General features: G+C 29.5%; 1 long non-coding RNA gene across 1 annotated transcript; it reads left to right on the top strand.

The window, feature by feature from the left end:
• Nucleotides 1-6,109: 6,109 nt before the first annotated feature.
• LOC107943860 (uncharacterized) lies at nt 6,110-7,405 on the top strand. The gene is made up of 2 exons (XR_001696089.2): nt 6,110-6,168; nt 7,127-7,405. It is a non-coding gene; the product is annotated as an uncharacterized lncRNA (long non-coding RNA).
• The last annotated feature ends 4,571 nt before the right edge of the window (nt 7,406-11,976 follow it).

Here is an 11,976-nt window from a genome sequence, read left to right as displayed (position 1 = left end):
CATAATAATTTATTTAGTTCTTCACTTTTAAAAAATTTTCATTTTAGCTCTTTATTTAACTTTTTATCTTTTTTAGCTCTTAAACTTATGTATTTTTGTCAAATCCTCCCAAAATTAATGTAAAAGTTAACGTTTTTTAACTTTGCTAATGTGGAATACACGTGAATGATACGTAAACATTTATTTTTTTAATTTTTAAAAATATATAAAAATTATTTTTAAAAATATATAAAAATTATTTTTAAAAATTAAAAATTATTAAATATATAAAAAACATTTTTAATATTTTTATATTTAAAAATTAGTTAAATGTTGGTGTGTCATCTATGTGGCAATTTACGTGTATTCTATGTTACCGGTTTGTTAACTTTTTCCATATATTTTTGTGGGTTATCTGAAAAAAATGAAACTTTAAGAATTAAAAAGGATGAAAAATTAAATAAAGAGTTAAAATAATTTTTCTTATAAAATTTAAGGATAAATAAATTATTATGCTTTTCTAATTCTCAGAAACTTGTAAAGAGAGATAGTTGTAGTGATTATATTTTTCCCATAACAAGTCTAGTTTAAGTGTGGATTTCAAACACATATATATCAACATTTTTTTAGTTTATTTTTTTATAATTTATTAATACCAAAAATGAAAAGAGAAGAAATTTTTCAAGAAATCGTTTAAATGGTTTTGAGAGTATATAAAGAATAAGATATATTTTCTTATTTTTTAACATATTTAAATTTATTATTAATTATTATATTTAACTTTATTATTAATTAAAATGTTCTTATTGATACTTATACGTTATTTGTTAGTTTGTGTAAACTTTAATTAAAGTTAAGCGTTAGCCTGGATTGTTGCAGCACAATTTTAGTTGTTAAACATCATGCGTTCTCGGATATCTAAATTCGCAATCCAAACTGTCATCCTTATGTATAACTCGAAGGACAAAAATGTTATAGTAGAACCACGTAATATACTAACAAATGAAATTACAATTTGTACACATTTTATGATCTTCACATATAATAGGATTTAAATCAAAATAAAATTTATATAAAAACTCAATGATCTCACTCAAATATTAAAAAAATTAGATAACCTTTTTGATGAACAAATTAATAGTTAGATAACCAAAATAAAATGAATCGTATAGTTGATTAAACATTCTTGTATTTTGCCCTTTTTTTTTATATGAGACTCCGTTGTTCGGTAGCTACAATGGACACCGACTAAAATAGAAGTTGAACTGACCTATATCTCTAAATGAGAGTAAGCTCTCTTAGTTTTGTATTTTTCATCTACAAAACTCAAGCTCAAAACCTTACTTTAGGGCATTAAGCTTTTTAGTGTTCATGGGTGAGATATTCATCATTGTTTGATAAGTAATTCTGAAAACTCAACTAGATATTTTATAATACAATGCATAATAAATATAGAGGTCAAATGGCACCAACTTTTTTTTTGTGAACTATAATAACAGGGTAAAGATTGAACAATCAACTTGACTAGCACAACTTAAACCCAAGCCACACTTGGGACGATGAACACCTTTGACCATCAGGCCATCACATAGAATTATAAACCAAGTGTTTAATCTCATTAAAAATACATGTCAATCTAATATTTAAAGATGTTTTTTAAATCACATTGATATTTTAATTAGAATAGTTAATAATGTTGAAATTTTAGAATAATTAATAATATAGTAAATTATACTATTAGTTACTAAATTATGAGTAAGTTTTTGTCACTTAACTAAAAAAATTACAATATGATCATTGAACTATTCAAAAGTTTTTATTTAAATCACTGAACTATTCAAAAACTTTTATTTTAGTCACTGGGCTATTAAGTTTTTTTTTTTTAAATTCCGCCAGTGAGCTCCAAGTAATGATTCGACAATCGGTATGGTGAATCGATACCCATCAACAAGTAGAAGAATATACCTTAGATCCAAGTCAATTTGACGGCCAATATTCGAGATCAGACAAAAAAGCTATTTGAATTTTGGTTTGCATATTTATAACGTCTAAAATTGTTTCACGAAAAAAAGAAGAACAATAAAAGAGAAATGGAAAGAGAGTTTTCAATTAGTGCAAGCAATGCGAACAGAGAAAGCCGTATAGCATAGATTTTAACAACCCAGTGACTTAAATGAAAATTTTTAAAGAGTTCAATGAAAAAAATGAAAACTTACTCATAATTTAGTGACTAATAATATAGTTTGAAAGCTAAATTAGGCAATTATATCTTCTTCTTTTTTTGGCTTAATGATAAATTTGGTCACTAATATTTACATGTTTTATCAAAATGGTCCTAATTGTATTTTTGAGTTTTTTTTTTGGCCATCAACTTTTATTCTTTTTTTTTAAATTGCTTTTTCTAACAGATTTGATGAAATTACGAAAATTAACAGGGATGATGTGGAATATTTTTAATGAAATGTAATTTATTGTTTAGGTAACCCAATAAAATAATTACATGTGAAAATAATAAAATAAATAAATCATACATGAAATTAAAAAAATAACTCTTAATTTGAAGAAAATAAACTAATTATCTAAAAAATATTTCAAAATGAATGCATCCGTTTGTTTATTGAGAAATTTTAAAAAGATAATTAATAAATCAAATCGAAAATATTGAATGTGTGCATTCATTTTGAAATTTTTTTAGATAATTATGTTTGTTTTCTTTAAATTAAGAGTTAATTTTTAAAATTTATGAATTATTTTTTTTATTTTCCACATGTAATTATTTTATTGGGTTAACTAAGTAATAAATTACATCTTATTAAAAATATTTCACATATAAAATTTCACATCATCTCATTGACTTCTTTAACGGTACTTTAATCAAATTTGTTAAAAAAAGTAATTTAAAAAAAGGCTAAAAAATACAATTAGCGTCATTTTGACAAAACATGTAAACGTTAATGGCCAAATATGTCACTAAGTCTTTTTTTGAGTTTTTTAAGTCGTTTTTTAAAATTAGAGAAATAAACCGATTTTAGAGAGAATGTGTGAAAGCGCGATCAACTACAATTGGTAGGAAAGTGTACCTAGCTAGATGCACTTTCCACCAACTGTCATTCTTTTTAATATTGGCAACAGTAAAATTTTTGAAGGGCTCCAACAGTAATTTTTTTCCTATAAATATCAAACCATTTTTCATTCTTTTCACTCAAATTCAACTCTCTCAATTATTTCTAAATTCTCAACTCTCAATTTTTTGATACACCTATTCAAAAATATTATAGTTTTACGTAATTATTTTGTATATTATTCGTTTCGATTAAATTTTCACGAATAAAAATCTTTCTGATTAATTTCGACGACAAGCACATTTTTGCCGCTCAAGCGATAATGGTAAGACAAATTTTTAAATTTTATTATTTTCAATTAAGTTAAATTTAAAGTATTTTATTTTTTAAAATATTTTAAATTAATATTTTTGTCGATATAAATACCCAGATGATAGTATTTTGGAGGGGTTTATACATAACCTATCAAGGAGCCCAGATGCAGAAATTCGTAGTTGCTTCTAAATCACTCAATTTTCACTTCTAACTTCAATTTCTATCAATTTAACCCATAAAACCTCAATTTATTCAACTAAATCAATATCTAAAAATTTTCTATTTTTCTTCATTTTAACCTCATACATGTAGAACTTTGAATTAGGCATCCATAAACATAAAAATTATAAGAAAATAAGCTAAAACATCTTACCAATCAAGCTTTAGGGCCTTAATCCTCAAATTTCCCTTTCTATTTCTTTCTTTCTTTCTTTCTTTCTCACGTTTGCTCTCTGTAACTCTTTCTATCTTTCTTTATTTCTTTCTTTTTTTTAACTTACTCATAAATCTATATTCAATATAATAATATTAATAATATAATATTATTCTAATAAAATAACTTAATCTATGAGAAAAACTAATTTAACACATTTAATATCTTTACCAACTATTGCACATGTTATATCATACATTCACACACATGGCACTTAGGGTCTAATTGCTAGATTATTCCCTTTACTAATCTTTAATCTATAATTAAACTTTTATACCGTATGCAATTTAGTCCTTTAAACTAAATTCAAGCTACTTCACTTAATTAAACACTAAATAACCATTCAACTATAATTCATAAATATTTCTAATAAATATTCATGAATTAATTTCACGGAAACAGTACTCAAGACTCAATTTCTGATACCGTAACTTTCGGTTCATTACAAATAAATTATTAAGAAATGAATTAGTCTTAATGGTTATGTAGCAAGTGTATTCTCTTAAATATTCAAAGTTCAAACCACACTCTTCCCATTTTTTTTTCAGCAACTTATGATCAAAACCATACTAGAATATATACTAATTAGTGTAAAAATATGTTAAGTGTGGATAGCAACTCAATTGGTTAAGCATTCTCCCTTTCGTTTTGAATTCCCAAGATTAAGCCATGTCAATCTCACCTTATTTCTTAATTTTTTGACAAAAGGGAATAATTCACCATTTAGCCCCTTTAAAATCTGAAAACCCTAACTATTTAATCTTTTTTCCTAAACACAATTGAACTATAGTTATTTTCGTAACTAAACTAAATTTTTTCTCCTCTCTCCTTATTTCTTTCCTCTATTCTTTTTCATCTTCTTCTTTACAAAATATTTTTATTCCATTGTCGAAATTTTAATTTTGATCCCAAATTCGAAATCAATCTCTGTTCAATTGTTCTTTCTATTAGTTTAGCATAACACCGTCAATTTTTTCTCTAGTCTTGCCAAAAGATCAGTAAGACTCGCGTTTGCATGTCCCACATGGCTACATTCTGTCACACAGCCTAGCCACCGTGTACCCCATCCGCACAGCCCAAGGCTTCCCACATAGTCCGGTCATATAGTCGTGTGTCCCTTGTAACTCAAAATTTATAGCTTTAACCCAAAATTTTATGTTTTGAATAGATTAGCCCCTGAATAAATTCCAAATTATTTTTATGGTTTTAAATTAAGCAATTAGGTCCCTAATGATATGAAATATGTTAGAATCCATGATTGATTGAATTAATATAGAATTTATTTGTATATATATATTTGCATGAATTATGAATAGTATATGTTACTATTGTATCTATATTTGAGATCATATGTAACAACCCGATTTAGACTCTAATCGGAATGGTGATTTCGGGACCACGAATTCGAGTCAGAAAAATATTTAAAAATTATCTTCTATGTTTATTTTGTGTGAATTTATGTCTGTGAAATTTTCGTGATTTAATTTTGTCGTTTAGGTGTCCAATTAAATAAAAGGACTTAATCGCGTAAATTAAAAATTTGATAGTTTAAAGTATAAGGGCCAAATAGTTAGTGGCTTTCTAAGTTGGGGCATTTATGTTGCAAATATCCCATAAATATATTAGTGGGACGGTTTAAGACTTATATTATGTGGTTTTTATATTAAACCATTAAGGATATAAAAGTAATTTAAATCTTAAACTTATTATAATAACAAAAAATAAACTATGTTTTTATCATTCTCTCTTGATCGAAACTAGACAAAAAGAAAAAAAGAAATAACAAAGGTTAGGGTTTGGCCATCTTTAAAGCTTAATCAAGGTAAGAGTTCAGCTCGATTTTTGATAATTTCTACATTTTTTAGATCGTTGCTTCAAGTACTACAAAACCCGTGCTTGAATTTTTTATTTTGATGAATATTTTGAGTTGTGTCATTTTTGATAGATTTTGGTTTTTGTTGTTTGATGATGAAAAATGGAAGATATGTTTTAGATTAACATGTTTTGTATTGGAATTTTTGATGATTTTGAGTAATTAGGACTTAATTGCAAAAATAACAATTTGAGGGACTAAAATGTGAAACAAACTGAATATACGGACTTGTTTGAGAGTGGGTAAAATTCAGCCCAACATAAGTATAGGGAAATTTTGTGTATCTTGTGTTTTGCGCAATAGGGGCTAAATTGTAAAAATTATAAATGTCAGGGGTAAGATGGTAATTTTCCTATTTATGTGTTTTAGGACTAAATTGAATGAAAATATGTTTTAATGAGCATAATTTGAATATGTTTAGATCAAGAACCAAAGAAATCGGATTTAGATCGGGGAAAAACGAAAGTTGTCGACTAGCTGTCCGATTTCGTTTTGTATCGTTCGAGGTAAGTTTATAAGCAAATAGACGTGTTTATTGGTAACTTAATGTTATATTTATATGCTGTTATGAAATGTTGGAATTTAAATATACTATGGTCGAATATGATTAAATGTGGCTACTACACTTCCGAGTTTGATTCGACCGAGATACGACGTCCGAAAGCCCAGTATGAACCTTAGGAATAGCTAGGATACGTATGTCATGACATAAGATTCCGATATATGTGTGCGAGTAAGTCCATGGCATCGATTTGTGATTCTGATATATGTTTACGAGTAAGACCCTGTCTGGGACAGTGGCATCGATATTTGGTTACATGTAAGACCACGTCTGGGACGTTGGCATTGTACAATTTATGTGATTATCCGAGTGTCCTATCCAATTTCAAATGGTTCATCAGGCAAAGGTAAATCATGTACGGATTGTTTAATACGAGCTAAATGGTCAAGTATGAGTTAACTTGATATCTACTTAAGATAAGGTAAGGAAGTACTATAGTTATGTGCTATAAATCATGTACAATGCAAATAAAGAATCCATGTGTATTTGGTATATTTATTCAGCTTGTGAATGAATAATTTGTGTAGTATTGAAATGTTACTTAATATATGTATATATAATTTGTGTATTCGGCTACTTAGGTATTAATTAAACATGGGATGTCATTTGATGATTCTTAAGTTGTATAAAAGAGTAAATGGATGTGTGGTTTATTATGTCTATTTGGTGGGAAGTTGATTTATAAGGTGTTGAATAATTACATGTGTATTCGGCTTAGGTGGATAATAGTTTATGAGAAATGTATTGTATATAGAATTTATAAGTTTGAGGTCAAGCATGAAAATATTAATGCATTTCATTTAGTTAATATGAGTCAATTATGATATTGAGTTGTTTATTTGCTTCTAACTTACTAAGCTTTGATAGCTTACTCTATGTGCTATGTTTACTTTGTTTTATAGATTTTGAGGTCAAGCTACAAGCATAGGGATTGTCAGCCAAGTTCAGCACACTGTCTACTGTTTTGGTACCTTTAAGCTAAACTTAAATTATGGCATGTATAGGCTGGTTTTGGGGTTAGTTATTTTGGAAATGAATGTATATTGGCCATGCGAAAATGGCTTAACTACCTTGCTTGAAATCGGTTATGCTTAATTATGGTTTGTGTTCATTTTAATTATAATACTAGGTGCTATGGTTGAATGTTATTAGTGATATATATTTTTGTACGTTGAAATTGATTTGTGGGCTGGTAGTAGTTTGAATGATTCGGCCATGACACATTGGTAAGTATAAAAATATATTTGATATGTTACCTTTAGTTGAAATGCTACGATTATGACTTGTAATGATAGTAATAACCTCTTTTGGTTGGCATGTATATTTGGTTAAATGATAGCAAGAGGTATTAAGTATAAATGATTATTAGATCGGCACATATACATATATTTTTTTTATGTGAGTAATGGCAGTTTATATTGATAATGGATGTGTTCTTATTTGGTCTTGGATTAAACTCATGTTAAGATTATATTCTCTTTATAAAATGTTTATTAAGTTGTTATATATCTCGGCTATATAATATATGATGGTTGTTAATTGTACCAAGTATATCACCTACTAGTTAGATGGCAAGTAAGATACATGCAAAAGGTTTATTGGGTAATCCCATATGGTTTGGAATAATGATATGTACAAATTATAATTTGTTTATCATGGCAAAAGATAAATGTTAATTTAATTAGATATGCTTTGTTAGTTGAACTTATATATGTATATGTATAGATGCACTTATACCATGGTTGATATATGAGTAAAGTAGAATAATATTTGTTATTATGTTTCGGTCATGCATATATGATCTGTAAAATAGATACAATTGATTAAATTAAATATTGAATACGTGTTGAGTATGTATTGATAGTAAAGTGGTTATTTAATAAATAATATATATAATATTTGTATACAGATGTGCATTTGATAAATTTTTGTAACTTAAATTAAATGATGGAATTGTTATTACTTAAATGTTTAATGAAATATTATTGAATATTTGTGAAATTGACTATGCCGTGTATGCTAAAGGACATAATGCCCTGTAATATGACTTAGTTGGTTAAACCTGCACCTGTATAGAATTAAGATATAAAATCTTTAATTTTTATTATAGCATTCGATTATCATTAAAGTGATTAACCTGTGATTTGTAAATGTAATATATTTACATTTAATTAGTCATATGCTTTTCTTGTATATATGAATATGACCTGTGATAATATGAGAATGTTCGGAACTGTGTTTATGTTCAATAATGCCTTGTGACCCTAATCCAGTGACGGACACGGGTTAGGGGTGTTACATCATATGAATGACATGCCTCATGTTACTATTAATCTGAATACATGAAAAACATGACTTTTGCTATTGATTTGCCATGTGTTACCACATTAGTTGCTATCATGTTTGATCTGTATTAAATATGTCACATTACATTGCATGGGATGGGACAATGTGATCGGAAGAAGTCCGGCAGTTTATTTGTATTTATCTATTTTACTCTGCATCCACAACCAAAGATAAATTCCATCTGCAGGTACTGCTTTGTATCCATAGCCAAAGGCAGATTCCAACTGCGAGATTATGTTATGTAATTTTCAGCCAAATGATAGTTATTATATACAAACCAGTAGTGATTTATCCATATCCCGGTGCGTTAGAGAAATGCATTCAGGGGAACTCCCATTATGGTGTGTAGCAGTGGCGTGGGATCTATTTTGTTAAAAACTAAAATTGTATTTAAAAATCATGTGCATACAAAAATGAAAATTCTGTTATGATATCTATATATGTGTTAATATATGTATACTGTGGGCAAATCTAAAATTGGTTATTCTAAGGATTGTTATTGTGTGTTCCGATATATTAATGATGGTTGCATTGAAAAACAAATACTTCGAACTATTGTCTGATTGTGATTATTTTATGCGATATTATGTAATGTGTCTTACTAACTGTTTGCACTAACTTTCTTGTTAATAAACTCACACTGAGCATTATAGCTCACTCCCCCTTAAATCTTTATCCTTACAGTTAACCTACCAAGTTAAGGCGTGGACATGACACCCGAAGGGTCTCGACTCAGTCTTTATTTTTTGATTTATTAAGGCTTATTATTTTATTTACTCTATTATTAAAGTTTGTTTTATTCTATTTCAAACTATGACATGAGACTTAGAATTTGAGTTTGTTTTATTTTGCATGACATTTAATTTAAATTATTAGGAGATTATGTTATGATTATTGATTAAGTATGCATGAACATTAGCTTTTATTAAAAACAAACAAATCATTTTTCCGCTGCTAAATTAGAATTAAGATTTAGAGGAATAATAATGTTGAAAACTCAAGAATTGAGAAATTCATTCATATATTGTTCATACATAGTATTCATATTTATACAACAACTGATTACAACTACTTAGTAACTGCATTATACAAAACGCTAACTAAGATACTTAGATTGTTATTCTAATATTCCCTCTTCAACATCTTGAGAAAGAACACCCGCAACAACAACATGCATGCGTCAACGACAACGAGAAAAAACACCCACTATTAACGGTTTAGTTAAGACATCAGCAACCTAATCACAACCAAGTACAAAACACACATGAAGCTGATCACTAATAACCTTTTCACGAACAAAATGCATATCTAATTCAACATGTTTGACTTTAGAATGTAGAACCAGATTTGTAGCTAAGGAGGCAGTGCTAGCATTATCACACCAAATGACTGGTGTACCATTCAGCTTGACACCGATCTTATCTATCAAGGAGAGAAACCATATCAACTCAGATTTCGCATTTGCTAAACTCTAATATTCTACCTTAAAGGTAGACCGAGATACAACACTTTGTTTCTTCGAAATCTAACCAATAAGATTATCACCAAGATACAAACAAAACCCAGAGGTAGACTTGCGATCTTCTAGAGAACTAGCCCACTCAGCATCACAAAACCTAGTTAAGCTCATACTCGACTCTTGAAACAACAACCCATAATCAATTGTGCCCCTAAGATACCGAAAAATACGCTTCACTGTTGTCCAGTGCACATCATGTGGTTGATGTATATATTGACTGACTTTATTGACAGCAAATGACAAGTGAAGCCTGGTCAAACACAAATATTGCAGACTCCCCACAACTTGTAAATAGAGTGTTCCATCGAAAAGTGGAGACCCGATTAAGGTTGTAAGAGTGGGAGAACTCACCATAGGAGTGTCTACTGGTTTAGCATTTGACATATTGGCATGCTCCAACGATTCTCGAGCATACTTTTGTTGAGAAATATGCATACGACCCTTACGTTTCAAAATTTCAAGTCCAAGAAAATAATTCAACTCACCCAAGTCTTTAAGGAAGAACTGTCGATCAAGACAACAAATCACATCATCTAACTCAACACCATCATCACCTATTACAATAATATCATAAACATAAACCAAAAAGGCTTGTGGCCCATATGGTAAGAATCTCTCCCAAGTTGAGTTCCTAGGCTCACCTCAATTAAAGTTCCTCTCATTAGACCATTCTAGGGTGTTCAGCCTCATCGTCATTTGAAGTTGAATCATAATGGTAGAAACATCGCCAGGCAATATGACCAATCTTGTTATAGATTTAACACTGCAGCCTAACACTGCCACCGTGCCAACCCTGACCACGCCCATGGCAAGAAAAATCCAATGCACGAAAGGAGCGAAACATCTACGATGGTGGTTGTCCAACATATGAAGGAACAACCACCAACAACGACTCAGACTTATTTGACGCAGCAATATTTGCAAGAAAAGAATTTTGAGATAGATACCGTTGTTGTCAGGCTTCAACATCCAAAAGAGTTGTCGAAACACTTTGAAGATCAAAGAGAATCCTGCTCATAGTTATAATCGAAACCACATAATTGAAATGGTCGATTGTTGCTCCTCCAGAGAAACACTCTAACCACACCCCTCCAACGAGTCACAAAGATGTTTAACCTTGGCGAGATAGGCAGACATTGAAAGATCATTCTTTTTAAGACTATGGAGTAAAGACTTATAGCACATAGCCTTAGTAGTGGAATGACTACCAAACAAACGCATGAGTGCCTCCCTCAACTCAAAAGCAGAGCCAGAACTCACAACTAATTAGTTATGAAGAGAAGCACTTACAGTGGAGAGAAGCCATGCTACCAACATCGAATCTTGCTGCTCGTATTGAATAAACGCCGGATTCTCATTGGACACACCCTAATCATCAACCACTATTCGCAGTGGTCTAGCAACAATTCCATCGACAAATGATTGTAACCTATGCATCTTAATCACCAATAAAACATGTTGCTTCCAGGCCAAGAAATTTCCATCGTCAACAAGTATTGCCACCTTTTGAGATGCAAAGGCAAATGAATTAAGAAAGTTTTCAGTCGACTCTATTGTCAACTCAACTCAACTCAACAATCAACAAAAAAAATACACTTTGATACCATATTGAAACCTCAAGAATTGAGAAATTCATTCATATATTTTTCATACATATTTATACAGCAACTGGTTACAACTACTTAGTAACTGCATTATACCATACGCTAACTAAGATAGTTAGACTATTATTCTAATAAATAAAACGGTTTGTAACTAGATTTTCTACTAAATCAAACAAATGTTTTAATATGGTTATTTTCAAAACTCTAATAATCCTGCTAGGCCATTTCGGTGACTGATGTAATCTTTCAAATTCGGGTCTAACGTCTAGGTCGGGTTGGGAAG

Source organism: Gossypium hirsutum, chromosome A04 (genome assembly GCF_007990345.1).
Source record: "Gossypium hirsutum isolate 1008001.06 chromosome A04, Gossypium_hirsutum_v2.1, whole genome shotgun sequence".
In the NCBI taxonomy this organism is placed as follows: Eukaryota; Viridiplantae; Streptophyta; class Magnoliopsida; order Malvales; family Malvaceae; genus Gossypium; species Gossypium hirsutum.
This window is presented reverse-complemented; position numbering and strand designations above follow the sequence as displayed.